The sequence below is a fragment of the Alligator sinensis genome, unplaced genomic scaffold (genome assembly GCF_000455745.1).
Source record: "Alligator sinensis unplaced genomic scaffold, ASM45574v1 scaffold707_1, whole genome shotgun sequence".
NCBI classification, from domain to species: domain Eukaryota; kingdom Metazoa; phylum Chordata; order Crocodylia; family Alligatoridae; genus Alligator; species Alligator sinensis.
The window spans coordinates 1270572-1296438 of NW_005842065.1; the positions used below are offsets into that span (position 1 = coordinate 1270572).

The window sequence follows — 25867 nt, forward strand, 5'->3', positions numbered from 1 at the left end:
TGGTGGCAGGTCTGGGGCTGCATAATGGATCCTTTCCCTTTCAGACTGGAGATTTTGAAGCTGATGGAGCTGACTACCCCAGGCCCAGAGAAGTCCTGTTCTCTAGTCTTAGGGCTCTCCTGTGCCTTCCCAAATTTGACCCCATGAAGGATCCTTCCTCAGGTCCTGTAAAGTCCTGCAATCAAGGCCTCTGAGTCCAGCTAGGCTGGGATATGCAGGGGAACCAGGATGTGTAGGCTGGAGGGAAATGAGGGTTTGAAGATCATGATAGAGAGGAGGAGCAGTCCCACAAGATTCCCAGTTCCCATGAAAATGGTTGGAAACAAAGCACAGCGGGGAGCGAGTGGAGTGTGATCAATGCCTGTCCAGGTTGGCAGAGAGCTTGGAACTGGAGCTTCATGTCTAAAAGGCCACTGAGATTTGGCTCAGAAACTCTGGTGCCATGAAGACTGAAAGAACGTGATACAGAACCCCTCTGGGGTGTCAGCTGGGGAGGGCAATAGAGCAGCTCATGTCTTTCTAAGCTGTTGTCTCAGCCTCTCTGCAGACTCTGGCAGCAGCAGCTCATAATTTTGACCTTCTCTCTGCAGGCATGTAGGTTTTTTTAGCAAAGAGAGCTGCAATCTGGCCCTGGGCACAGCTCTGGGCTGTCTGTATCTTAATCTAGCCCCAGGGGCTGTCAGAAGCTCTTGGCTCCAAGTGGAAAACATAGCAGATTTGAAAGATAGATGCATTTCATACAAAAATAGCACCGCTGGCTCCTGACTCCCCCTGCCCTGCCTGAGCCAGCGGCCAGGGCATCTCTCTTGAGTCTAAATCCATTTTGACACCACAGTCATGAGGTGCTTGAATAATTCAGCTGCATGACAGTGCCAGGCACTGCTGTAGGATGGGGTGACAGTGGCCAAACTTCCTGTGTCTTGCCAGACCAGCCCCTTTGCCTTTGTGTTTATCTCTGGAGCTCTGATGAGCGAATCCACATAATTATCCAATATACTATGGCAGCAGCCAGAAGCCCCATACATGGCTTAGCCCCCTTCCTGATGCCAGGTGCTGCCAGAGGAGGTGGGGGTTTGTGACTTGAAGACAGGATGAGTTAGTAGGATGCCAGAGTGCTCCTGGGGGCTCAACTTTGTGGACACATTGCTGGCTGTTTCCCTGCCTCATTTTCCCCCATAGAATCTACCTCCCAGTTGAGACCAGGGCCCTATCATGCCAAGCACCACCTTGATATGCAGCAAGAGACAATCCGCAGATGCTGAGAAGAGTCAAGCAAATGATGGGTTGTCACCCCTGTTCAGAGGGTGTCTGTCACTGAAGCCCCATGAAGGACAGGGGCTGGCCCAAGCTCCTGGGGAGTCAGTGCCAAGCCCAGGAAGCTGGCAGACCTCCTGAGCAAGGGTGCAAATTAAAAGGATGTGTGTGCATGCTGCGTGTGCTGAACTCAGCATGCCCATATGGATTTGGGTGCAGCGTGCATGCACGAGCATGTATGAAAGCAGGCTGTGCATGTGCCTGTTTAAACGTATAACCTGGATACCTGACATCTAAATGTATGGCGTGTGATTCACTGTTTGTGTGTGCGTGTTTGAATGCAGTGCATGTGTGTGTGTATCTGCAGCATGTGTCTGTGTATCTGAATGCAGTGTGTGTGTGTGCATGTATCTGTATGCAGCTTGTGTTTGCATTCTGAATGCAGCCTCTACATGTGTGCGTGTGTGTATCTGAATGTGACACGTGTGTATGTGTGTGTGTATCTGAATTCAGTGTGCAGGTGTGTGTATCTGCTGTGCGCATATTTGTATTTGAATGCAGCATGAGTTTGTGTGTATCTGAAAGCAGCCCCTATGGGTGTGTGTCTGTATATCTGAATGCAGTGTGTGTGTGTGTGTGTGTGTGTGTGTGTGCGTGCATGTATCTGAATGCAGGGCATGTATATATGTACCTGAATGCAGTCTCTGTGTGTGTATATCTGAATGTAAGGTGTGTGTGAATGTATCTGAATGCAGTGGGTGTATGCGTTTCTGAATGCAGTATGCGTTTGTGTGTATCTGCATGTAGCATGTACGTGTGTGTGCGTGCGTGTGTGAGTATCTGAATGCAGCGGGTATGTCTGTGTGTGTGTGCGTGCATGTATCTGAGTGCAACATGTGTGTGTATCTGAATGCAGCCTCTATATGTGTGTGTGTCTATATCTGAATGCAGTGCATATGTGTCTGTATCTGAATGCCGGGTGTACGTGTGCATGTATCTGAATGCTACGCATGTGCATATATGTGTGTGTGTGTGTGCACGTGCGTGCGCGTGTGTGAATGCAGCGCATGTGTACATTTAAAATTAGCAACTGGGAAAAATGCCTCTCCTAAGTGATCCCAAATGTCTGCGTTGGGCGGCTGGAGGCACTTGAGAGCGTGGTCTGCCTGCCTTTGCTTTTCCAAAGGTTTTATTTTTACCTCCAGCTCTTGGGCGCCCGTGCGCCAACAGGAAGCAAGCACTAGGGAGTGATCCAGATGTTTTGGGCCAGGCGCTGGGGAGTGGACACAGCTGGATTGGCTGTGCCAGTCCATGCTGTTGAGGTAGGACGCTGAGGAGGGGAAAACAAATGGGGGGGAACACCCCCCCCCCTCCCCCAGCCAGGCCTGTAGCTCAGTCACCCTGCCCAGGGTTATTTTTAGCTGCTCTGGTCACATTTCTCCCTAGCTGGGTGGGTTGGGGCAAAAATGCCACTAGCCCGGCAGATCTGGTCCAGCCCATGGGCTAGCCAGGCATCAGGGAGTGGGGACATGACAACCCAGCACTGGGATACCAAACACAAGCAAAAGCACAAGGCAGGAAGCGGGCCCAGGCGGCACCGTCCCACAGAGGCGTGAGTCACCGGCATGTGAAAAACTAGAGTCATCGGGCGCTGGAGAGGCAGCCCAGCCCCCCACATGCCTGCCTCCCTGGCTGCTGTTTAGGCCTGAGTTGCAAACCAGCTGGTTTGGCCCCTTTCTGAGTTGTCCCCACAACCCCCCAACTCTGGGCTCTGGAGAGGGCCTGCCAGGACACCATATGTCATGAGAAGTCGCTGGCTTCTCTTCATGTAACAAAGCTTTTCCTTTTTCTCCTCCTTTGTTTCTCCTATCCTCATTTTCCTCTCACTGTGAAAGTTAGGGTACATGTGCTCCCTGTTGGAGAGGGCTCTGGTGAATCCAAGCCTGAGGAGAGGGTGGCAGAGCATGGAAGAGGGGGAGGATGGGTATAAGGGAGAAAGTGAGGAGGACGCATGTATTAACAGCAGTGTTCCTTGCAATTCAAGGGCAGTGATTCTTTGACTCTCTCTGGGGTGTAGGTTGTAGCCGTGTTGGTCTAAGAACATAGGCAGACAAGGTTCTTTGGGTAAATCTAATATCTTTTATTAGACCAACTCAAATAGCTGGAAAAATTCTTCTTACCAAGCTTTCAGGTGTAAAAACCCTTCGTCAGGCTGAGGAAGCATCTGCAGTTGGTGTGTGCTCTTTCTGGATGGAATGAATAGTAAAGTTTGACTCTCTCCGTCATTGGTGAGGCCAACCTTGGAGTCCTGGGTCCAGTTTGGGGCCCTGCACTTCAAGAAGGAGGTGGACAGGTTGGAAAGAGTCCAAAGCAGAGCAATAACAATGATTAGGGATCTGGGAGGCAGGGCTGATGAGGACAGGATGGAAGAAATAGGATAGTTGAGTCTGGAGAAGTCAAAACTGAAAAGGGAATTTGAACACAGTCTTCAAATCCTGGAAAGGCGATGACAAAGAGGCTGGAGATGGGCTTTTCTCTGTGGCCACAAGAGACAGGACTAGGAGCAATGGCATCTAGCTGCAGCAGTGGAAACTGAGGTTGGAGATGAGGAGGAACATTCTGACTCCTAGGGGAGTTGAGCATTGGAGCAGGTGGCCCAGAGCTGTGGTGGAGTCTCCATCCTTGGAAGTTTCCAAGAGCAGGTTGGACAGACCCGTGGGGCTGAGGTGGTTTAGTCTGGGCTGATCCTGCCTTGAGTCAGGGACTGGATGAGGTGCCTTGGTGCAGTCCCTCCCAGCCCCACTTGTAAGTGATCCTGTGGGATTTGGGCTCTTAAAGTACTGTGACACTGTTGAAAATGTTGCCCTAGGAACACACCTAGGAGTAAATACTTCACCTCAGCCTCAGAACTGGACCTCCTGGACAGACTTCCCCCACCCTGTCCTCCCAACTGTTCTGGGATCCTATGATCCTAGACACTCCCTGCTGTTTCTCCTGGGGAGGAGCAACAGGTAGAAAAGTGCTGTTGGGATCAGTCCCTCAGGCAGATCCCAGCTACTTTGGTCTCCTGGGGATGGATGGTGAAGGTGCCGCCCCTTACCTCCCCACCATGCTACATGTTCCTGGCACAATGTGAGTAGCAGGGGACGCAGGGCTGGAAGCAGAGTTGGCTGCACACATCAGGCCTGTTGCTGCCTGATCCCTCAGGCCAGAGGCTTGCAGCTGTAGAGACTCCTTGGTACCTCTAGGCTGCATTCCCAGTGCCAACCCACCTTCAGAGGAGAGCATGGGTAGAAAGAGGCAATGATAACGAGCAGCACTGAGAGCACTAACACATGTGTGATCAGGCAAGTGATATGGAGAGCAGGACATGGGGAGCGTGCAAAACGTGGCATGCGGGAGACGTGAACTGGTAGGTGGGCCGTGAAGTATAGTGGGCAGGTGGGCATGGCTTGTGTGCTGCTGGTGAGTGGTGCCCAGGCCAGGCCGGAGTGTGCTGATCCCGTCACTTCTATCTTACTATTGTTTCTCCGAGGAAACTGAAAACCACCCCATAATAGGAACTTCCAAGTATTGCCATGACAACCCCATTTCTGATGGCATCCCACTTACCCTAGGATCAGGAGTGTGCCCAGAGCAGCCCCCGGCTAACCCCTGCCATGCCATGCCAGGCTGGGCAGGCAGGAGGTCAGGGCCCTCTTGTTTCTTGGAATGCCGGCAGGGCACACAGGCCCTCTCTGCATGAGATTCATCAGCGCCAAGGCTAGGGAGGCAGCTGTGGTCAGAGTGAGGCCGGGGTTCAGGACTCCTGGGTTTTCTTCCTAGTGTGTGGGAGGGAGCGTGGTCTGGGGGTTGGAGCAGGTCTCTTGGGCTGTGCGCCCAACCCTGGTAGTTTGAGCAGAGGGGAGGGTGAGCTAGGATCCCTTCTGGAGCCTAGGGGCATGGATTCATGGTCCTTGGATTCCAGGCCCAGCAACAACTCCCTGGACCTGGTCCCAGCCTGTCCCTGCTCTTTGCTTCCCTGCGTTAGGAATCTAGCGGCAACTTCCTCCAAGGGGGCAACTGGTTGTGGGGGCAAGGTGCCTCCATGAAATAAGGGCAGAGCCTCACAAGACCCTCCTGATACATTTTTAGAGGGCGTGGGGTGGCTGTCAGTTCAGGGCCCTGCATTAACTGCTGTTGGCATGACAGACACAAGGGCATCCCCGTTGTCAACAACCAGCCCGTTGCCGAGGCAGCAGGAAAAAAAATGTGCGTGTGTGTAGGGGGGGAAGATGCTCAAATTACATAGATTTGCACTGAAAGAGAGAGAGAGAGAGAGAGAGAGAGAGAGAGAGAGAAAACCCTTTGCCTCAGCAGTCCCCCCCACCTGCACTGAATTAAGTGTTATATTATAGACCTCGCATAGCTGGAATAACCGCAGTGACGTCCTGTGGCGTTGCCGACTTCCGAAGTAAAACACTGTTTAATGTCTGTGTGTGTAGTGTCACCATGGCAATAATAGTCTGGTGTGTGTGTGCGCGCGCGCATAGCCCTACTTATCACAGGAAAGGCAATCTGGCCGGTCCAGAGGCTGACGTGAGCCGAGGCCGGGGCTGCTGTTACCTTGGGGCTGATACAAACAGGAGGAGGAATTCCTGGGTTTCCCCTCCTTTTTTTCTGGGAGAGGCATGGACAGGGGTACAAGCAGCAGTGTTGCTACCCAGCTTCCCTCCCTCCCTCTGCTGGCCCCTGTGGGCTGTTTTCCCACAACAAGCCAACTTCCTGCTGGCTGCATCGGAGGCCCTGGGGCAGTGCAGAGCCCCAGTGTTGGATCTGGGTCCTCCTTCTCTTTATGGGGAGTGAGTGAGTCAGGCCCTGACATGGGGGCATTCATCTGGGAGCTGGCGGTGGGCACAGGGGAGGTGTCTCATAGAGTGAAGCACAGCTCTGGCCTCCTGGGAGCTGTGTGTGGCCCAAGCCTGCAGTCAGGGGTGGGGAGCGTCTCCCCATTGCCAGGCCTGATCTGAGCCCGGGAGCATGAGGTAGGCTGAGGCCTGGCCTGCACGTGGCATTCATGCTGGTTTTGCTCTGTCCGTTAGCTTGGATACAGCCGGTGCCATTCATGATGATGCATCTTCCTCCCATCCCATCCACACTGCAGGCTTCTATTGGTACCATGGCACCTGCCAGGGCCACGGACACTCCTCAAAGGTTGCCGGGCCAGCAGAAACCCCTGGCATAGGTCCAGCCACACAGGGGGGGAAAAAAGAAAAAAGTAAAAGTACGTGTTCTTATCAGCTTAATCACTGATACATCCTCAATGTGAGGACTGATGCATTGAAAAAAAAAGAAAAAAAAAGGTCCAGCTACACAGGGCTTTCACTGGGATTTGTTTTTTTAATTAAAATCTATTTCTATATATAGAGAGAGAGTTATATATATACATCCTCTATCATAAGCTTTCCATCATGCATCTTAAAACCGCATTAAGAAACGCATGCTTCCCGTTGCAATAAATGCACCCAATCCTCTGCTCTGGGCAGCCTCAGGGCTTTCAATGGGATGCCCTAACCTTCCCCCTCCCTCTCTCCAATGTTTCACTCCCCAGAGCTGAGCACAGCATATTGGTGTTGAAGATCCTCTGCCAGGCTGGTGAGAGGGACATTGAGGCCCTGGCTCCCACCCTGGCTTTTTGGGTGTGGCAGGACTGTCCTTCACTCCACATCCTTTTGCATGGCCCTGGGATGCTGGGGGCACTTCATGCTTAATGGGTATTGGTATGAGGGAGTCTGGGCTGGAAGAAAAGGAGCCGGCTGAGGGAAACCAGAACCAAGATTGTTTTGCAGGCAGATGGTTTGCAAAAGACCTGGAGCCTGTCAGGGCAAGGTGGAAGATAGGAAGAGGTTCCCATCCAAGCCAACCCCACCCCAGGACAACAGCCATGTTCAGTGCCTTTGATAAAACCAAAGATAGAACCTAGGAGTCCTGACTGCCCCCCCCCTTTGCTAAAGGCTCCCTTCATCCACATCTGGGAACAAGACCACAGAGTCCTGCCTCACTGCCTCCCCAAGATACAGTAGCTGTTATCCCACTCTTCTCCTGAGCTGTGAATAGGATTCAGGAGTCTTGGCACCCAGTCCTTCCTGCTCTAACCACTGTAACCCACTTCCCTGCCCAACCTGGTGCACCAGTACAACATGTCAGAAGAGCCCAGCAGTGCAGCAGGCAGTGCTGTTCTTCCCCTCTGAGCCGAGGCTGAAAAGCTTCAGGTGTCTAAATCACTTGGAGGGGCTGGGTCTAAGGGACTTGCGCAGGGCTAAAAGTCTGTGGTGGAGGAGAGCTCAGCTACCCTGAGCTCAGGTAACTGTGCTCAGCTACCCTGATTGGCCCTCCACCCTCCCCAGACCTGGGTGGAAAGTGGCTTCAGCCTCAAATGCTTACTCATGGGCTTAATTGCCCTACTCTGAGTAAGGAGGAGACCTGGCTCCTCCCTCAAGGACCTCATGGCTCTTTGCCCAGCAAATGGGAGCCATTATCTCCATTTTAGAGACTGAGAAACTGAGGCACAGGGTAGTGCAGAACTGGGACTAGAATGTCTCCTGGGGCCCAGGCCCCTATGTCAGGGGATGCAGCTGGGCACAGGGCTTTTGGTAACAGCCTCCAGCACCCAGGGGTGGGGGGGCTGAGCTCTGCCTAGGGTGCCTCCCAAGCAGTGAGGCCAGTGCTCCAGCCTGCCCGAGCTTGTCCTAGCAGGATCCAACTCTGCTGCCTCTCACACGCCCCGAAAGCCACCCATTCCCACTGGGGGCGGGGGTCAGATCTCAGTCCAGTGCCAGCCTGGCCTGCAGCCCTCTCTGTGCCTGTGAAGCCTTGGCCTGGTGTGGGCTGACCAAACATCCCCCCCAAGATCAGTGATATCCACATCCCTGTGTGATGTGATGGGGGATCCCACCAACTTGCTCTCCTCTCCTTCCCTGGCTGGAGGAGGCCTGGCCTTGAATGGCACTGGCTCCCTACACCCAGCAGCCTCGAAAGGGTGTCCGCTCTCCAGCACAGCACATTACATGGAAGCTCCTCCTTCCCCCTGTCCCATCCGTCTGTCTGCCTTCGTAATTGCCCAGTGAGGCGGGGCTAAGGTTTTAAAAAGGATTTCCCTTCTTTGAGTAAAAGTCAGTGACTTTAGGTGGGTGAGTCCCAGCCTGGCCCCAGGGAGGACAGAATCACTCCTGATGTTGTTCCCATCTGTCCATCTCCATCTGGCACAGTGGGATTATACTGGGACCCCAGCGCTGGCACCAAACTGGTGAGTAACTTTGCCCTGTCTCTTTCGTTCATGAGCGGCTGGTTTTTATTTCCTCTGTGCGGACGCAAAGTGAAGACTGTTCCTGCCTCTCTGCAGCAGCGAGTTGGTCGAGAATTTTGCTCCCTGTCTTGCACCAAGTGAATTCTTGGGATAGTCGTAATATTTTCAGGAGCGGCGGAAGCGAGGCGGGTCTGGAGCTTGGGCTGAGTCTGTGGGTTTGGCTGGATTGAGGCTGTTATTGCTGGGAGCTGCAGGGGCCCCATCTGCCTTGCTCTGGAGGGAAGGAAGTGAGTGAATATGAAATATTCTGCACACATCTATATGAACATCCCCAGTGACGCCAGGCTTCTTCTAGATCTGGTAGGAAGAATTTGGTGGGTTGGTTTAGGAGCGTCTTGGTTCTGCCTGTGTGTGTTGAACCCCCTTCCTTGGTGTCACTGGCCATGAGCCAAACCCATGCCAAGCACAGCACCCCTTGCCCAGCATGCACAAGTCCCCAGCAGCTGTGCTCCACCTTCCCCATGCCAAGAGCCCAGAGCAGTGGGCACCCAGCAGGATCAGGCCGGAGGTGGGACCTGCCTGGCTGGGAAGCTCCAGTCTGTGCCAACAGGTTTGGCACGCGCCCATCCCTTCCCGCCGGCAGTGGGTTCAGATGCTGCTGCGGCATTTGGCAAGCGCGTGACAGGACAGCGGCTGGTTTTTGGCTCAGCAGGGCTGGGCGGGGCATGGGGCATTGCTGGCACCCAGGGGAGGATAAATCAAAGCAGGCCAAGGGCTGGGGAGGATGTTTCCCAGACCCCACTAACCCCCACCTCAGCAGCTGGAACTGAAGGGAGAAGTTTTGCCAGGAGCCAGCGCCTTTTGCATCAGCCCCGTCCCCATTTGTAGTTGTGTAACTGCCTGCCGCCAAGTTATATAAGGACAATTGGAAAGGGATACGAGCTCGCCAGCTTCTCATGCATGGGTGGGGGAGCCCGGTTGGTACCCAGCCTCGGACCCTCATGGCAGCTGCCAAGGGTAGTATGTGAGCCACGTATTTGCCTTGGCGCCCGCCTTGGTCACGCATGATTCATCCTTTCCTCCCTCTGTGCAGCCGGATCCTCCACAAAGGCGTCAGGCGGCTTGCGGGACTTGTGCCCCGCCCTGCTACTTCCATTGGGTTCCCCAGCTCCCATGTCTTTGGTTGTTGGCTTGGGCTGTTCGTAAATGGGCTGGTGGGGACAGTGCCTGGCAAGCCCAAGCTGTGGCCATGATCCAGATGGTCACTGTTAGCTCAAATGAAGAAGGCACATGGGCATGAGTGGAATGCAAGAGGCTGTGGGGACCGGTCTCTTCTGCCTGGCTAGGCCTGCTGGAGGTCTTTGGCTACTCCAGTGAGAGCTAACCAGAGCTGGTCATTGGAGCCAGATCTTCTATTGGCCTTGTTCTTGGCAGGATCAGGGCCCTGGTAGCTGGATGATGGTGCGGCTTTTTATGCAGTCAGGGGAAAGACTGGGCGTGGGCAAGATGGAGTCTGGGCTGGCGCAGTGGGATGAGGCTGGGATGCCTGTGTTCTGCTCAGCCTCTGCCCATGTGAGGGGCCTGGCCGCATCAGCCTCAGGGGGAACCCCTGGGGCTGGGCACTTTGCAGGATCTGGCTTGGAGAATGGCGGATATCTCATACCAGAGCGCTGGGATCCCATGCCAGGTACCCCTGCCAAAGCCTCAGCTGTGCTCCATCACACGGCTCTGGCAGGAGAGGGGCAGAGGGGCCTTTTTGAGGGGGGGTCTGGCACCCAGGTGGGAATCTAGGGATGCCAGGGATGGGAAATGACAGTGGCTGCGGGGCTAGGGCCTGGCTTGTGGGGCAAAGGGCAGACCAGGCCCAGCCTGGTACACAGGAGCCCTCGTGTGCAGTTCTAAGGAAACTCCCTTGCCGGGAGGGTAATTACAGTAGAGAACAGAGTGTGCTCAAAACCTCAGCCGTGCCTCAGACAGTGACACTGCAGCCTGCTTTGTGCTGTGACACCCATGCAGAGAGCTGGAAGGTGCCAGGGTGCCCCTGCCCTGTTCCACACGCCAGCTGCACCCCACCCATATCCTAGGAAGCACGTGCAGCCCCAGTTTCAGTGCTTCAAGCCTGGGCCTTCCTGCCTGTATGGCTTCCAGAGCCATGGACAGTGACAGGGAGGCCCATTGTGCCACCAACCCCCACATCCCAGGGGGACGAGGGCATTCCCAGAGGTGGGCAGGCATGGAGGGGTCACAGCACGGTGCCAGCTTCCCTTCACAACTGCTAGTCAGTTCTTAAGGCGAACCCCAGGCTTCTTCAGCCTCAGAGGGCACAGGATCTATGCCATGGTGCCTATGGTGTCTCTCTCCTGCTCTCACCCCAAGCTGGTTGCTGGGTGGGGTCCGAGCAATAGGAACTGATCAGACTAGGGTTCTTTGTTTGCTTCTCACTGGTGTGTTACGCCCAGATACGGGAGTGCCAGGTGTGGGGACATGCCCCCCAGTCACCGCCATCACCCCTCCCTTCCGCTCTTGGTACTGAGCAGGAGGCCGTGGCCCTGGGGCTCGATTAAAGGACGCAGGGAGGGAGATGATTCCTTTGCAGCCCCCTAAAAAGCAAAGCCGAGCTCCTACGCAGAGCTCATAAGCTGCGTCCCCTGAATAATCCTGAATTCTTGCTGAATTTTTAGTTGTGCTAGAAAATTGTGAGGCAAGAGGCCGGCGCCTGAGCTGGGACATGGGGGAGGGGGTGCTATCGTAGGCCATGGAGGGTGAGAGGGCAAGGACAAAGCAAGACCAAGGTTGAGTATGGGTTGGCAGGGTTGGATGAGCCCTGGGAAGGAGATAGGCACCCCACCACAAGGGCTATGGCTCTTGGGGAAGGCAGCTGGGTCCAGTAGTCACAGCAAAAGCCAAGGTAGCAGGGTACTGGGAGTTTTGCCCTCCAGCTCTGGTACCTGATACCCGCAAGGCCTTCAGGTCAGAGCCTGCATCTCTCCTGGACCCACCCATTCACTTTGTAATGCCTGGAGAGGTGAGGGGCTCTGGGCACATGTGCATACTCCCATGCCCATGTGAGTGTCACAGGTCGGAGCTCCCCCAGGGACTGCCCCACTCTGGGCTGTGGGGGCTCCTTCTGCCATCCCGCTTTAGACTTCAAACCCAGGAACCTCCACACCGGCCTCACACTGCCCCACATGCTGTGCCTGCCATGTGCCGCCTCCTCCCTCAGCTGCTGGCCGCGTCAGCACAAAGGCCTTCCTGGCAAGAGAGTGCCTCAGTGTGGCAGGGTGTCAGGGGCCCCAGCCAAGTGCCCCTTTCCTGCCCAGTTGAACCCAGATGTCTTGGTGCCCTGGGGGCTCAGTGCTGGAGCTGGACACTTCTCCCCCTGTGGACCTGGGCCCTGCCCTGCACATTGGAGCCATCAGCCCAGTTTAGCTCTCTAGTCTCCAAGGGACAGCCCTGATACTGAACAGTGCTGAGCACTGTTACCCACAGTTCTCATGACGTTGAGGATGAGAGTAGCTGCCATTCTGCCTCCCTTGGCTTGAGCAGCCCGACCATCACAGGAGCAGGGCCCAGTGCTTTGTCTGTACCTGGTGCACAGGGATCTTCAGTTACTCTCAACCCTGGGGTGGTCCTCACCTGGGTGAATCCCCTCGGCCTTGGCTTGTGTGGGGATCATGAGGCCGGGTAGGGGGGACAGCTCTGGGCAGCCTCGGGCCTGTTGTATTTCACCCCTGGTACTCTTGCTGCCCTGATTTCATGCCCCAGGGGAAATAGGGGGCAGACATTTCCTAGCAGAGAGGGACCCAGCCCTGGTCGCCAACCCCCTTGATCAGGGACCTGCCCCAGACTCACTGGCCTGACAAAAGGCAGAATCCATCCCTCAGTGCTGGGCCGTGGGGGGTCATCCCCCATTCAGGGAGAGGCAGGAAACCTTTGCCTGCCCTGTGCAAAGAGGGGGTCTCTACCCATGTAGAGGTATGGGAGCTCATTCCCTGGCCAGGTTGTCCTGAGGTGATACTGCTGGGGCCCTGCTCCCATGGGTGCAACCTCCCCTGCTCTGTGTATGAGATCCCTCCCCCCATCTCTGTCAGAGCTGAGACTGGAACCCAGGAATCCTGACTCCTAACTACTCACCTAAGTTTAACCAGCCAGATCAGTGTTGGAAGAGATCCCAGGAGTCCTGACTCCAATGCTCCTTCCCTTGCACTCTGACCCCACAACTACACTCCCTCCTAGAGTCACAAATAGGACCCCAGCACCCAAGCTTGATAGTGCCTTCTCTGCAGCACTGCCTGGGTGGGGCTGTAAGCTGTCAGGACTCGTGTCCATGCACACGCATGCCACATACTCATGTCCACTTTGGGGATGGGGGAGAGTTACCCGATGGTTCTCCCTGCTTCTCAGAGCTGAAATCTCAGCAGGGAGAGGCTGCGGGGTGGCTGCGGCTCAGTGACATCTGTCCAGCACCCTCACTGACCTGCTCCGGGGATCCAAGGAGGAGAGGAAGAGTTACCTGAGGAAACAGGCCAATAAAGCCATGAGCATGTGTGTACACACATGTGTGTGTGTGCATATGCATGGGAATACCCACCCACCCACACACGTGCTCTGCCATGGTGTGAATAATGCACAGGCCAGCCCCTTAGGGCAGGAGGCCATGCATCCTTGTGATGTGCGGGCAGATGGGGCTCCCCATTCAGATCCAGCTTGGAAAGCTCCCGATGCCCGGGTGGGTTCACATTGAGCCATGGAGTCGGTACTTGCTGGAAGGGCCAAGGCTGGGACGCCACTGCCTGGCCCCCACATGTGGCTTCCAGCTCTGGAAAAATGGATGTTGACGTTCATGTGTCCCCAGGTTCCCCCCACTTCTTCTCCTGTCTCCTTTGCCCGGCTTCTCAGACAGGAGTGGGCATTGGGTCCAAGCTCTGCTCAGGCTTGACCTGTAGTTAGCAGGGTCTTGCCATTGACATCTGGGACATGCAGCTCTCAGGATGCCCTGAGACCAGAACTACCTGATGGCTTTGTTGGGGACAGACCCAGCTGCCTGCAGAGCATCAATATCACTTCAATTAGAAGCTGAAAGGGATCAGAACAAACACAGGGGTGCCTGGATAATCTGCCTCCCATGCCAGGAGCTCAGGGCATTAGCAGTCCACCACCCAGAACACAGGGGAAACTGAGGCAAGAGCAGGGAGCAAGTAGGAGGTTGGTCTAGCAGTTAGAGCAGGGAGGACTCAGCTGCCAGCCTAGAATGAGGCAGGGAACCTAGGAGTCCTGATTTCCATGGAACCCACTCTCCCCGCAAGCTGGGGAAGGAGTGCAGAGCCCCAGCCCACCCTGCTCTAACCACTGCAACCCACTCCTCTTCTAAGGCCAAGCCTCCAACCCCAGGGTTCCTGCCTTGCAAACCCCGCCCTGCTCTACACTGCCACACCCCACATAGGGCCTTCTTTGCCGTCACTGCTGGGCAGCAGCCTGTCTTGCAGCCCCCGCCTCATGCTGCTGCTGACGCCAACAGCGAAATGCCATGACCCTGCTCTTGGAACAAAGCCCCCTTGTGCAGCTGCAGCCCCGGGCACGCCAGGGATGGCTGAGTCGCTTGGACCTGCCAGGGCCCTGGGCTGAGAGTAGCAGGGCTGGCAGGGGGCTGGGGCACATCTCCCTCCCTCCATCTCTGTCCATTAAGGGCTCCCTGTCTTCCCTTCCCAGGACAGTTTGGGGGCTGTCACCCAGGCATCCTCTTTCAAATCCCCCTACCTGGTGTGGGTCTCCACGGGATGGTGACAATGGGAGCAGGGGCCCTGAGTGCCCCCTTTGCAGATCTGCAGGCCTGTAATTAGGACCCATGAGCCCCAGTCACAGGCAGAGGCTCCTTGGTGCTGGACCCAGGGGAAACCATTGATACCTGCCCCAAGGAGCTTACTCAGACCCTGGCAGGGCTGGGTAATGCTGGCAGTGTTGACCACTTCAGTTAAATAGAAGCCCAAACTCAGGCCCCTTCATCTGCCCTTGGGAGTGAGCAAGGGGTGGAGTTGGAGGGGTGGAGTTGGAGGGGTGTAGGGGTGGGAAATCTTTCACCATCTAGGTTCAAGACTAGTCTTGAATCTTCCTAAAAACTAGGGAGGGAAGGGTCAGATTATGGCACCAGTAAAGTGAGACTGTGTGGGCATCAGTAAAGTGAGACTGTGTGTGTATACATGGGCACTTCCCTCCAGTGGCTCCCCATCCTCCATCCACCTGCCTAAGTCAGCAATTCTCAACTGGAGCGGGTGCTTTGAGATCATTCCAAGGGTGCCATGGGGTGCCATATAACACCAGGTGCCCAAATCTGATTCACAAGCTAAGCCCAGAGGTTTCAAATAGGAAGCCATAGCATTAAAATTTCTCTGCCCTGTTGGGTCTTGCCGAGTTCTTTGCAACAGAAGAGCTGCTCTAGTATTTTTCTGAAGTCGAAAAACAAGCAAAAATAGGATCTGGCAATTTCTGAGGGGGGCCTGGAGTCTAACGAGGGAGTCCTGGATTTAAAGAGTGGGCCCTGGAGTCTAATAAGGGGTGCCTGGAGCCTAAAGGGGATTGAGAGCCCCTGGTCTGTGTACATGCTCTATCTAGCTAGATAATACCACGCCCTGTTCTGTACACACAGGGGAAGGCAACTGTTTGCAGGGCACCCTGAATAAGGGCTGGGGATCTCCAAAGCAAAGGCACAGTTGCCTCTACCAGTGCCACGAGCATCAAGGCCTCTCTCTCCACAGTAGCCTCGTTGGCAGGGGGGTGGGGGACGCCAGCTAGGGAGACCTAGACTCAGCTTTTCGAAGGCATGGTGACCTTGAGGATGCAGGCACTGTGAGGCTGCTGCGTGGCAGCACATAACAAAGCAGGGAGATCAGAGGCCCCTCATGCCAGGCCCAGCACGAACAGAGCACACCCTGCCCCCATGGACTCACAGCGTCAGTGGTATAAGGGGAAACCAAGGCATGGCAGTCCCTTGCTTCCCTTCCCTGCCTCACCCCACAGCCTATTCCTTGTCCCAGCACAGCGGGCATAGGCGGCATAGGCCTTTGAGGACGTTTCTAGGGCATCAGTGCCGCCATTGGGCTGAGCAGGGAGCTCCCAACCCCAGACAAGGGAGCCAGTTCTGTTCACCCCTGTGAAGACGCCAGGGGCCAGGTGCCCGGAGTGGGGCTTAGACTGACTTTGCTTCCCAGGCCTCCATGGGCCCAGTCTCCAGCTGACATGGGGTGGGGTTGCTGGAGCTGGCATCGCTCTGTTGCATTTCTGCCTCGAGGCTGGGGGGAAACTGTGGGGGGCCAGTCTGAAGATCCAGCTGGCCGCCTCATCCCACATCTGGGAGTACAACAGATATTTGCAGTTGTGCATATACTGGGGGCCAGGGCTGTGCCACCTTCTTCACCCCCCTTCCCATTCATGCCCCCTGTGTCTGCCAGGCAGCAGTGGGGATGATTGGTACCCCCCTGCTCTGTGGGCCCAATCCTGAGCAATGCCAGTGCCTCCAGCTTAAGCGAGCAGCACTCAGGGCAGGGCTGGGTGGTTACAAGCAGAGGGAGAGCATGTCTCACCCTCCCTTTGCCTCTTGCACCTTTCTCTCAGGAGAGCTCACCCCCACCAAGGCTTGGACCCTTCCCCTGCTCCACAGTCAAGCTTTCTGGCACAGATCATGTCACTGTCCGTGGGGGCAAGTTTGCCCTGTTTTGCCCTGAGAGCTGCATTCCCAGGGGCAGCTTTCAGTCTCCTGCCTGCACTCCCCCCACTTTCAGTTCCACTGTTCCCGGCTCCCAAATAACTTCTTGGAGTTTAAGACCTAACCACAGAGAAACCATTGACAGCAGAGAGAAATTATAACAATAACAATAAAAATACCAATAACAGTAACAAAACAACAATAGTAATAATAACAATAATAAATTAAATAAAAAGATAAATAACAAAAAATAAAACAAGTGGAAACAAAACAATCAAAACTAAAAAAACAAGAAATATGAAAAATACATCAATAAATTGAAAAGTAATCAGTAAAATAAAAATAAATGGAACAACTGAAATAAAAAAAATCTAGCGTGTCAGTAGATGAAATATTAAATAAAACAATGATTTTAAGATAAAAACTGATATAAAGAATTAAATAAAACTGTAATGGAAAAGGAAATAAATATATAAGAAAGGAAAAATAAATATATAAAAAGAGCAAGGAAACATTGATGCTCCAACACAGAGCAAATGCCAGGCCTAGTAAAACGAATCCTGATCCTAGATTAACAACTGATTTAAAACTGATAAAAGAAGCAGTGAAATAAAGAATACAATTAATGTTTTATAAAACTCTGGGGGAAAAGAAATGTCAAGGCAGGACAAACATTTCTGGATCAAGCTTAAAACCTGCCCTTTGGTTTTCAGCAGTCTTTGAGCGGAGGCTGAAGGAGCATATCGTTTGGGAGCAGAAGTCTTTCCTCTTCGGCACACACATGCTGCGTTTGCAATGCCCATCACTGCAGATTTGGTCAGTAACCAAAGAGAGATCAGGGATCCCCCAGGTTTAAAGGCTTCCCCCTTCGCAGGCTGTAACTCCCTGATTTATGCTCTCTTCCTAGACCCAGGAGCACCAGCATCTTTGCCCCCTCTCTGAGCATAAGGCCCCATTTGACCCCCAGAGCTGGGCACAGACCTGGGTGTCCTGCCACCCTGTCCCCACTTCTCCACCCTCTAGCAACCACCACCATCCTAGAGCCCAGCCGAGACCCCACCATCCTGACTAAGGCTCCCATTTGACCTATCAAGCCCTGCTCCTTTCCATGACTGGGACAAGAACCCAGGAGTCCTGGGGCCTGCTCTAAGCTGGCTCCTTCCCCTCCAAGTTTCGAGTGAGTTCAGGCAGGTTTTTCCCAAACATGCGGCAATTAAACTTTTATCACCCCCCTGGGTAGCATCAGGCCCTTTGTTTTGCCATTGACTTGTTCGTTGTTTATCCGTGTTTTTTGGTCTCCTTCCACCCTTTTCCCTTTGAAGTAAGCACATTGCTATGGCTACAGTGATGTCACCAGGGAGGGGGGAGCCTAGCAGGGGCCGAGAACGGCACTGTTGAGCCGGTGTATGTAGGGGTGCATGCTTCTTCCTGGGGCTCCTGCAATGGGTAGAGGTCTTGAGTCCAGGGCAGGGTCAGGGGTAGAGGATCAGACTGTGGTGAGCACAGGGGGCTGGTTTCTCTTAACTGTTGGCGGTCTTGTCTGCTCTTGTCCTGGGTTTGCCTGTGACTCACTGTGGAACTTTTCTGCATCTCTTGTTTTTCTCCCCTCTGCAAAACTGGGCTAACAAGACGGGCTCCTGGGTGCAGAGGCCTGCCTGCCTCTAGCGGACAACACGCCCTGGAGCAGCCCCACGTGTGGCACCAGCGGCTTCGAGTTCTTTTTACACTTGAGAGCAGCTGACTTGTTGCTTTTCAAAGTCCTGTTCCCCGCCAAAATCCACCCATCAACAGGGCTTGGGGGTGCACAGAGTAGCGGCAGGGAAGGTGAGAAGTAGAAGCTCAAAAGCTCCCCGACACCTTGCCTGGTTACAGTAGCTGGAGTTTATGCCCACATGTGAGGCAGGAATTTCCACAGGGATTGAGGTATCAGGCGCCAGGCAGATGCCTCTTTGAGAGGGCCTGTTTGGGGAATGTACAGAAAGCCAGGCCTCTGGAAACCCAGCTCCCCTCAAGCAATCTGGGCTTGGGCTCCCTCTCACTCACACCCCAGATCAGCAGCTTATATCAAACGCCATGGGCCAGTCCTATTAGAGAGCCTGCAAAATTCTTTGGCCGAAACTTTTCCTGTTTTAAAAGAAATGAAGATCAGGCGATACCAAAATTCTCTGTGAATTCACTGCAGTTTCCCAGATGGGCTCATGGCGATGGGGGAAAACCAGGCTGAGTGGTTTGAGATTTGCAAAATGAAGCATTATTATTATTATTATGCTTCTTTGCAGCTTTTTTTGTTTTGCAACTTCCTTCCAGAAGAGAGAAAATCATTTAAAAATTAATTTTAAAACGGATGCCAAAGCTTGAAGTGAAGGGAAACAAAATGTTGTGTTTGACCCCAGCAGTTATTTATTTTGACTTTTTGATTGGCTTGGATTAAAAAAAAAAGAAAGTTTCAGGTGGACCTAAAATGTTATTTTCCCCCCTCCACCTCTTGGAATTACTGAGAACTGAAAAAGAGCCATGATGTGTACAGCTCTAATTCACACCCACGCATGTCTGGAAAGTGTGTGTATGCATGCATGTGTGTGGGGGTATTTGGGCATGTATCTTGTTTGCATATATTTTGTGTATGTACCCATATACATATGTATGTTCATATGTATACACACATTTACATATACATATATGCATATACACACATATGGCTATGCCTATACATATAGGCATGCATGTATACGCTTGTGTATGCATGTATACATGTATATGTGTGTATATGTATATACACATACATATGCATATACTTATGCATGTATATGTATACATATATGTGTGTATATATATGTATGTATGTGTGTGTGTATATGTATACATATACATAGTCAGCCCTCCCCCTGGAAGATTCATGACTATGTATGTGCTGTGAACAGATCTGTGCAATGCTATGTCCGTGTTTTTGGGCTATGACTATGGAGCTGAACAGCAATGGAGCCGGCCTCCCCTCCTCATAGAGACCCCTGTCCAGGGTGTGTCCAAGTGCTTTGCTCACTTGGGGCCTAGGAGAAGAGAACAGCTGTACATTCTCAGTGGCCTGAAGGGCTGTAACAGTCCTGACGTGGCTGAAATTCTCTAGCTGGAGGGATTCCTTCCTGATTCCACAGAGCAAGGCTCCGTCTGGCTGCCCTGTGCCATGGGGAGGACCAAATCCTCAGCCCCTCACCCTCCTGGGCCGTTTCTCTTTGTTATAGCCACACAGACTTACTTGACTTGCTGATGGAAAAACAGACCTGGGCTCTTGGGGCACCAGGAGTTTTGGGGTCCTTGCATGCAAGAACTGTGCTCTTCATGGTCAGGTCCAGCTGAGTTCCCCAGCTCTGGTCTCTTCCAGGACAGACCAGCAGGCAAGCTGCCCTTCTCCACCCCATGGGGTAGTAGGATTGGACCCCAGTCAGGACCTGGCTGGGATGTTGGGCCCAGCCCTGCAGGCCTGGCATACTTCCCAGTAAGAGCTGCATCTTCCCCTCCAATACACACCTGCCATGGGCAGAGCTAGCGCCGGTTCGTGCCTATGCCCATCGTCTTTACAGTGCTCTTGGCTTGGGCACGTTTTACTGGGAGACTCCCCACAGTACTTGGCAATGATGTGTCAGCATCGCTGCTTCCATTGAAGACAGAGAAACTGAGGCATGGGGCAGGGGGCGGGGGATGCACGGTGAGTCAGTAGCAAAACCCAGGAGTCCTGCATTCACTGTTGGGGAAGAAAAGGAGTCTGAAACACTTTTGCATAAAGGAAGTGATGAAGAAAAACCCTCCCGTGGGAAGGAAGTGGTGGAAAAATCCCACTGGGTTTGGGTTGATAATTGGAGCCATGAGGCACATCACCTAGAGCAGCAGGGCTCTTCCAGAAGAGGTCCAAGGAAAGCAAGTGTTGAGTGCTGTTTTTGTCCTCAAAATGTTCCATTTCCAGAAGCCAAGAACAGCTCAGCAGGGTGCTACATCTTAGGGTTTTTCCTTCCTCTTGGTTGCAGCAAGGGAGAGATCCAGGGGGGCTGGTGGCAAGAAATTGATTTTTTTTTTTTTGGAAAACCAGGATCAAATGAAGCTGTGGATTGAGGAAGAGGGAGTGATTCCCAGAATCACTTTGTTTCATGCTTTGTCAAGATGAGTCCAATGGAAAACTCTTTCTCTTAAAAAAATCCTTTGTTTTCTAGTTGTGGGTGGGATCTGTACAGCCACCTTGTTTGCTGGGGATGAGGGTAGGGCCCTCCCACACCCCCCCGGGCATGAGGTTTGAGGGCAAAGGCAGCCTTGGGACTGAGGTCCGGGCTCCTTCAGCAAAGCCAGGAATGAAAGCAGGGCAGAGTGGTGCCTGTCAGGCAGCGGTGATCCCTCAGCCGGCTTCCAGGTGGGAACAGGATCTGATGAGTAAAACCAGACTGGCACCACAGCTCTTCCACTGTGTCAGGCTTTCATTGCAAAGTCAGGGAACTGTGGAGAAAGCCTTGCTGGGACTGGATGATGCCCCTTGCTGAGACTCTGGCTTGCAAAGATCCCCTCTTAGGCCATGGCTCCGTGTTTCCCAGTGCTGCAGTTGTCAGTGTTTCCCTAAAACTGCCCTGCTTTGCAGTGCCCCATATGGCAAGAGACTCCCCACCTTGCAGTAGAGCAAGTGAGAAGTCCATCCGGTCCCCTTCCGCCTTGTCAGAAGGCTGCTGAGGTGACAGACAGCATGGTGGGGGGCAGCAGAAGCACTGAGGGACTTTCTTCGGGTTGGTGGCTGAGGCAGGGATGTGGGGTGCTCCCAGTACCTCTGGTCTGACCCCTGGCAGTTGTCTGGCTCTGGGTTCACTGGCAAGCTTCAGCTCTTGGACCACTCTAAAACCTCGGCCCTGCCCTGGGCTGAACCCTGAGTGGGGTAAGAGGTCTGATTTGGATGTCAGTAGCTGGGATCTTCCCAGATTCCCCTCTCCTGATCCCATTTTATAATCTGGGGTGGGACTGGGGCTTCCCTCTCCTCCCCATGGGGGGAAGGGAGCAAGTCACGGCAGCCCGGGGGGGGACTGGGAGGGAGGAAAGGCTTGTCCAGGCACAGCTGCCCCTAGAGAACAGATCCTAGGCAGGATCACACATGCTCACGTGTGCTCAGTCACCCTGATGCACACATGCATTCATAGATGCTCTCTGTCCCACCTTTGTGCCTCCTGCTGGCTGGCATGCATGATGTGCCTCATGCCCCTGATGCCTGTGGGCTGCCACGGACATGCTGGGTCTCAGTGCCTGTGATGGCTGGTGCTACTGGGGTGCCAGGCTGTAGCTAAGTCAGCTCCACAGCAGGGCAGCAAGGAACAGATTTGCTCCCCTACAGAGAACCCAGAAAAACTGGCCCCCAGCTCTGACCTGCTAGATCCGCTCTCCACCCAGAGCTGCGGCACAACCCAGGCATCCTGGCTTCCAGCATCTAGACATGACCATTTGGTTGCACAGGCCTCACCAGCCTGGGAGTTTTGGGAGCACTTTGCAGCAGAAGGGGAGTCCTGGGGGCAGTGGGCAACACTAGGAGTGCCCCTGGGCAAGGTAACAGGCCTGGGCAGGGTTGGAGCCAGCTCTGAGGTCTGGGGAGCTGCCTGAGGGTGGCCGACCTTTATATTTACCAGGGGTCAGTATAGATACCCCAGGGCTCATGGTAGCAGTCAGGCTGTGGCCTGACCTGGCCCAGCTGTCTGGAGTCACACACTAGCCCTCCCCGAGCTAAGAGTGGAACCCAGGCATCCTGGCTCCCAGCCCCACCCCCTGCTCTTCTGTAACTCCCCTAGACCCCAGTCCCCTTCCTCAGCTTGCCAGGGGCTTGAGAGTCAGGGCTGTTACTCGCAGCTCAGCTTAGATGTGTTGTATAAGGTTGGAGCAGACGAAGGGGGAGCTGGGATGCCTGGGTTCTTTTCCTCCGTTTACCATCCCTTCAGCCCCAGGCAATCACCCATACAGTGGCCAGGATCCCACATCTCTGGTGCCAGCACTAAATCCTGTTGGGGGTTTTAGGGGCTTCACTCTGTGCCATCCGATGGGATTGGGGTGCAGGGTCCCACTGGGGAGAGCTTTTTTGGGCTCTGGGGCACAGCCAGGAAGCCCCGTCCTCTCCTACCACTAGAAATGGGGGCTCCAGAGCTCCTTCCACAGTGTCCAGCCCCAGGAGAAGCCAGTGCCTGAGGAGGGGGTCAGTACGTGAGATGCCCGTTTCGAGCCAGCTAGTCTTATTGCTGGTGTGTGGTTGGCTGTGTGGCACACTGGAAGAGCTGGGTGCCCCAGCACTGAGTGAGTTTTATGGCTTTGATCAAGTCCCTCCTCCCCATCCCATGCCTCTGCTTCCCCTTCTGCAACCTGGGGACAGGACAATCCGGGTGCTCCATGGCTCAGATTTGTGCCCACAGGCTCAGTCCTGTCTGAAGGGCCATATAAGGCCTATATTGCCCCAACCCCTTCTCCCCCCTCCTGCTGCTCTGGATTGTCTTCCTTGGCTTTAGCACCACTGAGCTGTCCTGGAAACATGTGACACCAGGTTCCCATGCAAGAGGGAGTCTAGGGAGGAGCTACAGCAGAGAACACAGGTGTCCTGGCTACAAGGTTTTCCCCGTAGGACGTCTTAACACCTGGCAGTAGCGTGCGGAGGCCGAGGCAATTGGAATGGCCTGTGCATGTCTCCTGCGGCGCCTGGGCTGAGTCACATGTCCGCACCTGGGTTAGGGATGAGATCATGTCCCGCCAGCCGGGGCAGAGAAGAGGGGAGCTCCTAGAAACCCCAGCTGCAGAAGGAGGGAGCTGGGGGTCCCGGGCTGTGTTTGTAGCACCCCAATGGCAGCTGCATTTCACCCCCCTCCCCTCCCTGTTGTGGAACAGCAGCTATGGCCCACCCCAGACAGCTGCATTTCAGCTCCATGGAGTGTGCAGCCAATGTGCTCCCCCCCACACCCTTTCTCTGAGATGCAGCAGCAAGTGATTCCTGCAGATCTGAGTTGGGGTCCTCTCCAGAGCTAGCTGCATCAGAGCACCAAGTTTGTCTCCCTGAGCACGTGGACCAACCAGGCTGTCAGGGTTACAGCAGCTGCTTCCTCTGGGCTGAGTCCCATGGCCCCTCTCCGCTGTCCCATGTCCTCCCCACAGGACAGGATGTGGGGAAGGACGAGATGTGCTGGGTTAGAGACTGTGCTGCAACTTAGCAGCTCTAGATCCAGTTCCTGTCAGCCCTGCCGAGAACATTGATCTGCCCTGTTGCCTCCCTGTGCCTCAGTTTCCCCTTCTAGCCATGCCTGGAGTGACAGGCTTCTGCCCCAAAAGCTGTGTCTGCACTGTGACTGGGATAATGGGGGCACTGGTCTCAGCTGGGGTCTATACAGCACCTAGCGTGACTTGCATATCTGAAGCTGCATGACGACTATCAGTTCAGATGCCTGTCAGGGTGCAGTTTGGGGATCACCGGCTTCACCCCTGGGCATTGTGGAGGGAAAGTGGGGCAGGAATTGTCTTAGCAGGGGGCAGTACCTGGTCCAAGGGTGCAAGGCGGGGGCAGTCAGAGCCCCGGGCTGTCCCTGGAGGTTGGGAGAGCAGTGTCAACAGAGTTGATAGATGTGAATGGAAGCCAGAGCCTCCAGGGCCCCTCCCTGCTATCAGTGTTTCTGGCTCACTGCAGCTCAGAGCCATGGGGAGAGGCAATTTTGGGGGGTCCTTAAGCCAGAAACAGGAGACCCAGGTCATGGGGGGGGAGGAGCAGTGAGGAAATGGGGGGCCTGAGGGGGGGATGCCCAGCTCAGTTGGGGGGTCCTACAGCAGAGCTCCCATGTGGGAGCTGGGATGCCTGCTGGATGGGTAGCACACCTGGGAGTTGGGACCCAGTGGGATGAGGGAGGGGGGTGATAGGTGGGAGCTGTCTGACCACCTGGGCAATCACTCACCTCCTTCCTATCCCTTCTTTTCAACAGAGGCATCTGTGGGACCTACTTCTGTCTGAGCTGCTGTGGATCCCCCACCCCTAGCCCCAGGCTCTACTCCCCCAGTAAGTCCCTGCGCTGTGGTCCTTGCAGGCTTGAGACTCATGGGGCTGAGCTGGGCCCTGTCTTGATTACTGCTGAGAGCTGCCTGCTTCCTCCCCTTGTCCCCTCAGACCATCAGTTGGGGTGGGGGAACAGGACCCGCAGAGCAGGAGAAGTAATCCCTGCAGTGTTGGTGCAGCTCTTGCGCCCCACCCTAGAGGTGGCTGCATTTCCACTGTGGGCGCATGGCCACCAAAGCCCTTTCCTCATCCCCCTCCTTCCTCCCCGGACTCCCGCTCTGGCAGGGCCTCGACGGGGAAAGTGAGTCACAGCTGGCGGTGGCTGGGCTGGAGGGGGTGAAGGCGGAGGCGGGGGCAGGGAGGGCTGCGGTTCCCTGGGCCCAGCTTCTAGGAAGCAGTGTCACCGGCAAGCAGAGTCACTTCCCCTTGGTGCCCTGCCGGGTTCCAGTGGGGTGCCATGGCAGTGGGGGAGGGGGGCAGGGACAGGATTGGGCCCTCCAGACTGGCTTGAGGTAGCACCTGCAAAGGCAGGCTGCCAGGTCTGCCCTGTGCCCCCAGCTGCTCCGGGCATGCATACCATACCTGGGAGTTGTAGGCAGCACCCTTCCCCCTTTCCAGGGTTCACACCCCAGCTCCCTGCAATTGTTCTGTGCATGGGGGCAGCAGGGACTGGGGGGGGGGAGGCACATGGGTGTGACTGAAAACCTCCACCCCTCTTGCTAGCCTCAGCCTGGTGCCAGGGAAGGGAGGGGGCACGTGAGCCATTACCTCACTTCTTGTCCCAGACTGTCACCCAGGGGTGAAGCTGCCACATTTCCACAGCCCCCCGACTGGAAACAATGCCAGGGGCCTCTCTCATGCCAGGAGAGAGGCCCCTTCCCTGTATAAGCAGCTGCTACACCTTCTCCTCCCAGCCCCACCCCAGAAGTGGTCACATCTCCACATGGGGTAGGAGTCAGCACTGGAGCACACATCTGGCCTGCATCCAGGTCCCCTCCACTGGTTCTGACCACTGCCTCTCTTGTCGTTTCAGCCTGCGGGATGTGGCCTTGTGGCCCCACACACCACAGCCCTCTCTCCCTGCCACAGCCAGCTGGGGTTCCTGGTGATGCGATTTTTTTACCCACTGCCCAAAATCACATTGCCAGGGATTTCCAACCGGCTGCGAGCCCCAGCGCCAAGGAGACACCCCTGCACCCTCCCACCCACCCACTGTGGAAGCCTGAAGAGGAAGAGGATGGGACCCAGCACCCATCCTGAGGCCTGGCACGCTCCTGAAGCCAGGGCACAGGGCTTAGCTCACCTGTGAACAGAGTTAGCGTTGCATCATGTTCACAGTGGCTAAGTTCCGCCTCCTGGTGTCTATTACCTGGGACTCAGGCTGTGCTTGGCAGGTTGAGGGTCGGGGGGAAAGGAGGAGGGCGAGGCGGGGTCTTGATTTATGGATGGGCAGGATGTCTGGGTTCCATCCCCAGATCTGGGAGGGGAATGGGTTATATGGATTTGGGGTGTACAGGGGGCAGCCCGGACTCCTGACCCTGGGCAGCCCCTCTGGGCCCTGCCTCCGGTGCCTACTGAGCTGATATTCAGTTTCTTT

At 54.8% G+C, this 25867-nt stretch overlaps 1 long non-coding RNA gene across 2 annotated transcripts; it reads left to right on the forward strand.

The window, feature by feature from the left end:
• The first annotated feature begins 8426 nt into the window (after positions 1-8426).
• Positions 8427-25487, forward strand: LOC112550265. 2 transcript variants are annotated; one of them, XR_003094004.1, is made up of 3 exons: positions 8427-8539; positions 24200-24273; positions 25304-25487. It is a non-coding gene; the product is annotated as an uncharacterized LOC112550265 (long non-coding RNA). The 2 variants fall into 2 exon arrangements; XR_003094003.1 differs by lacking the exon at positions 8427-8539 and adding an exon at positions 16586-17054.
• Positions 25488-25867: the final 380 nt, after the last annotated feature.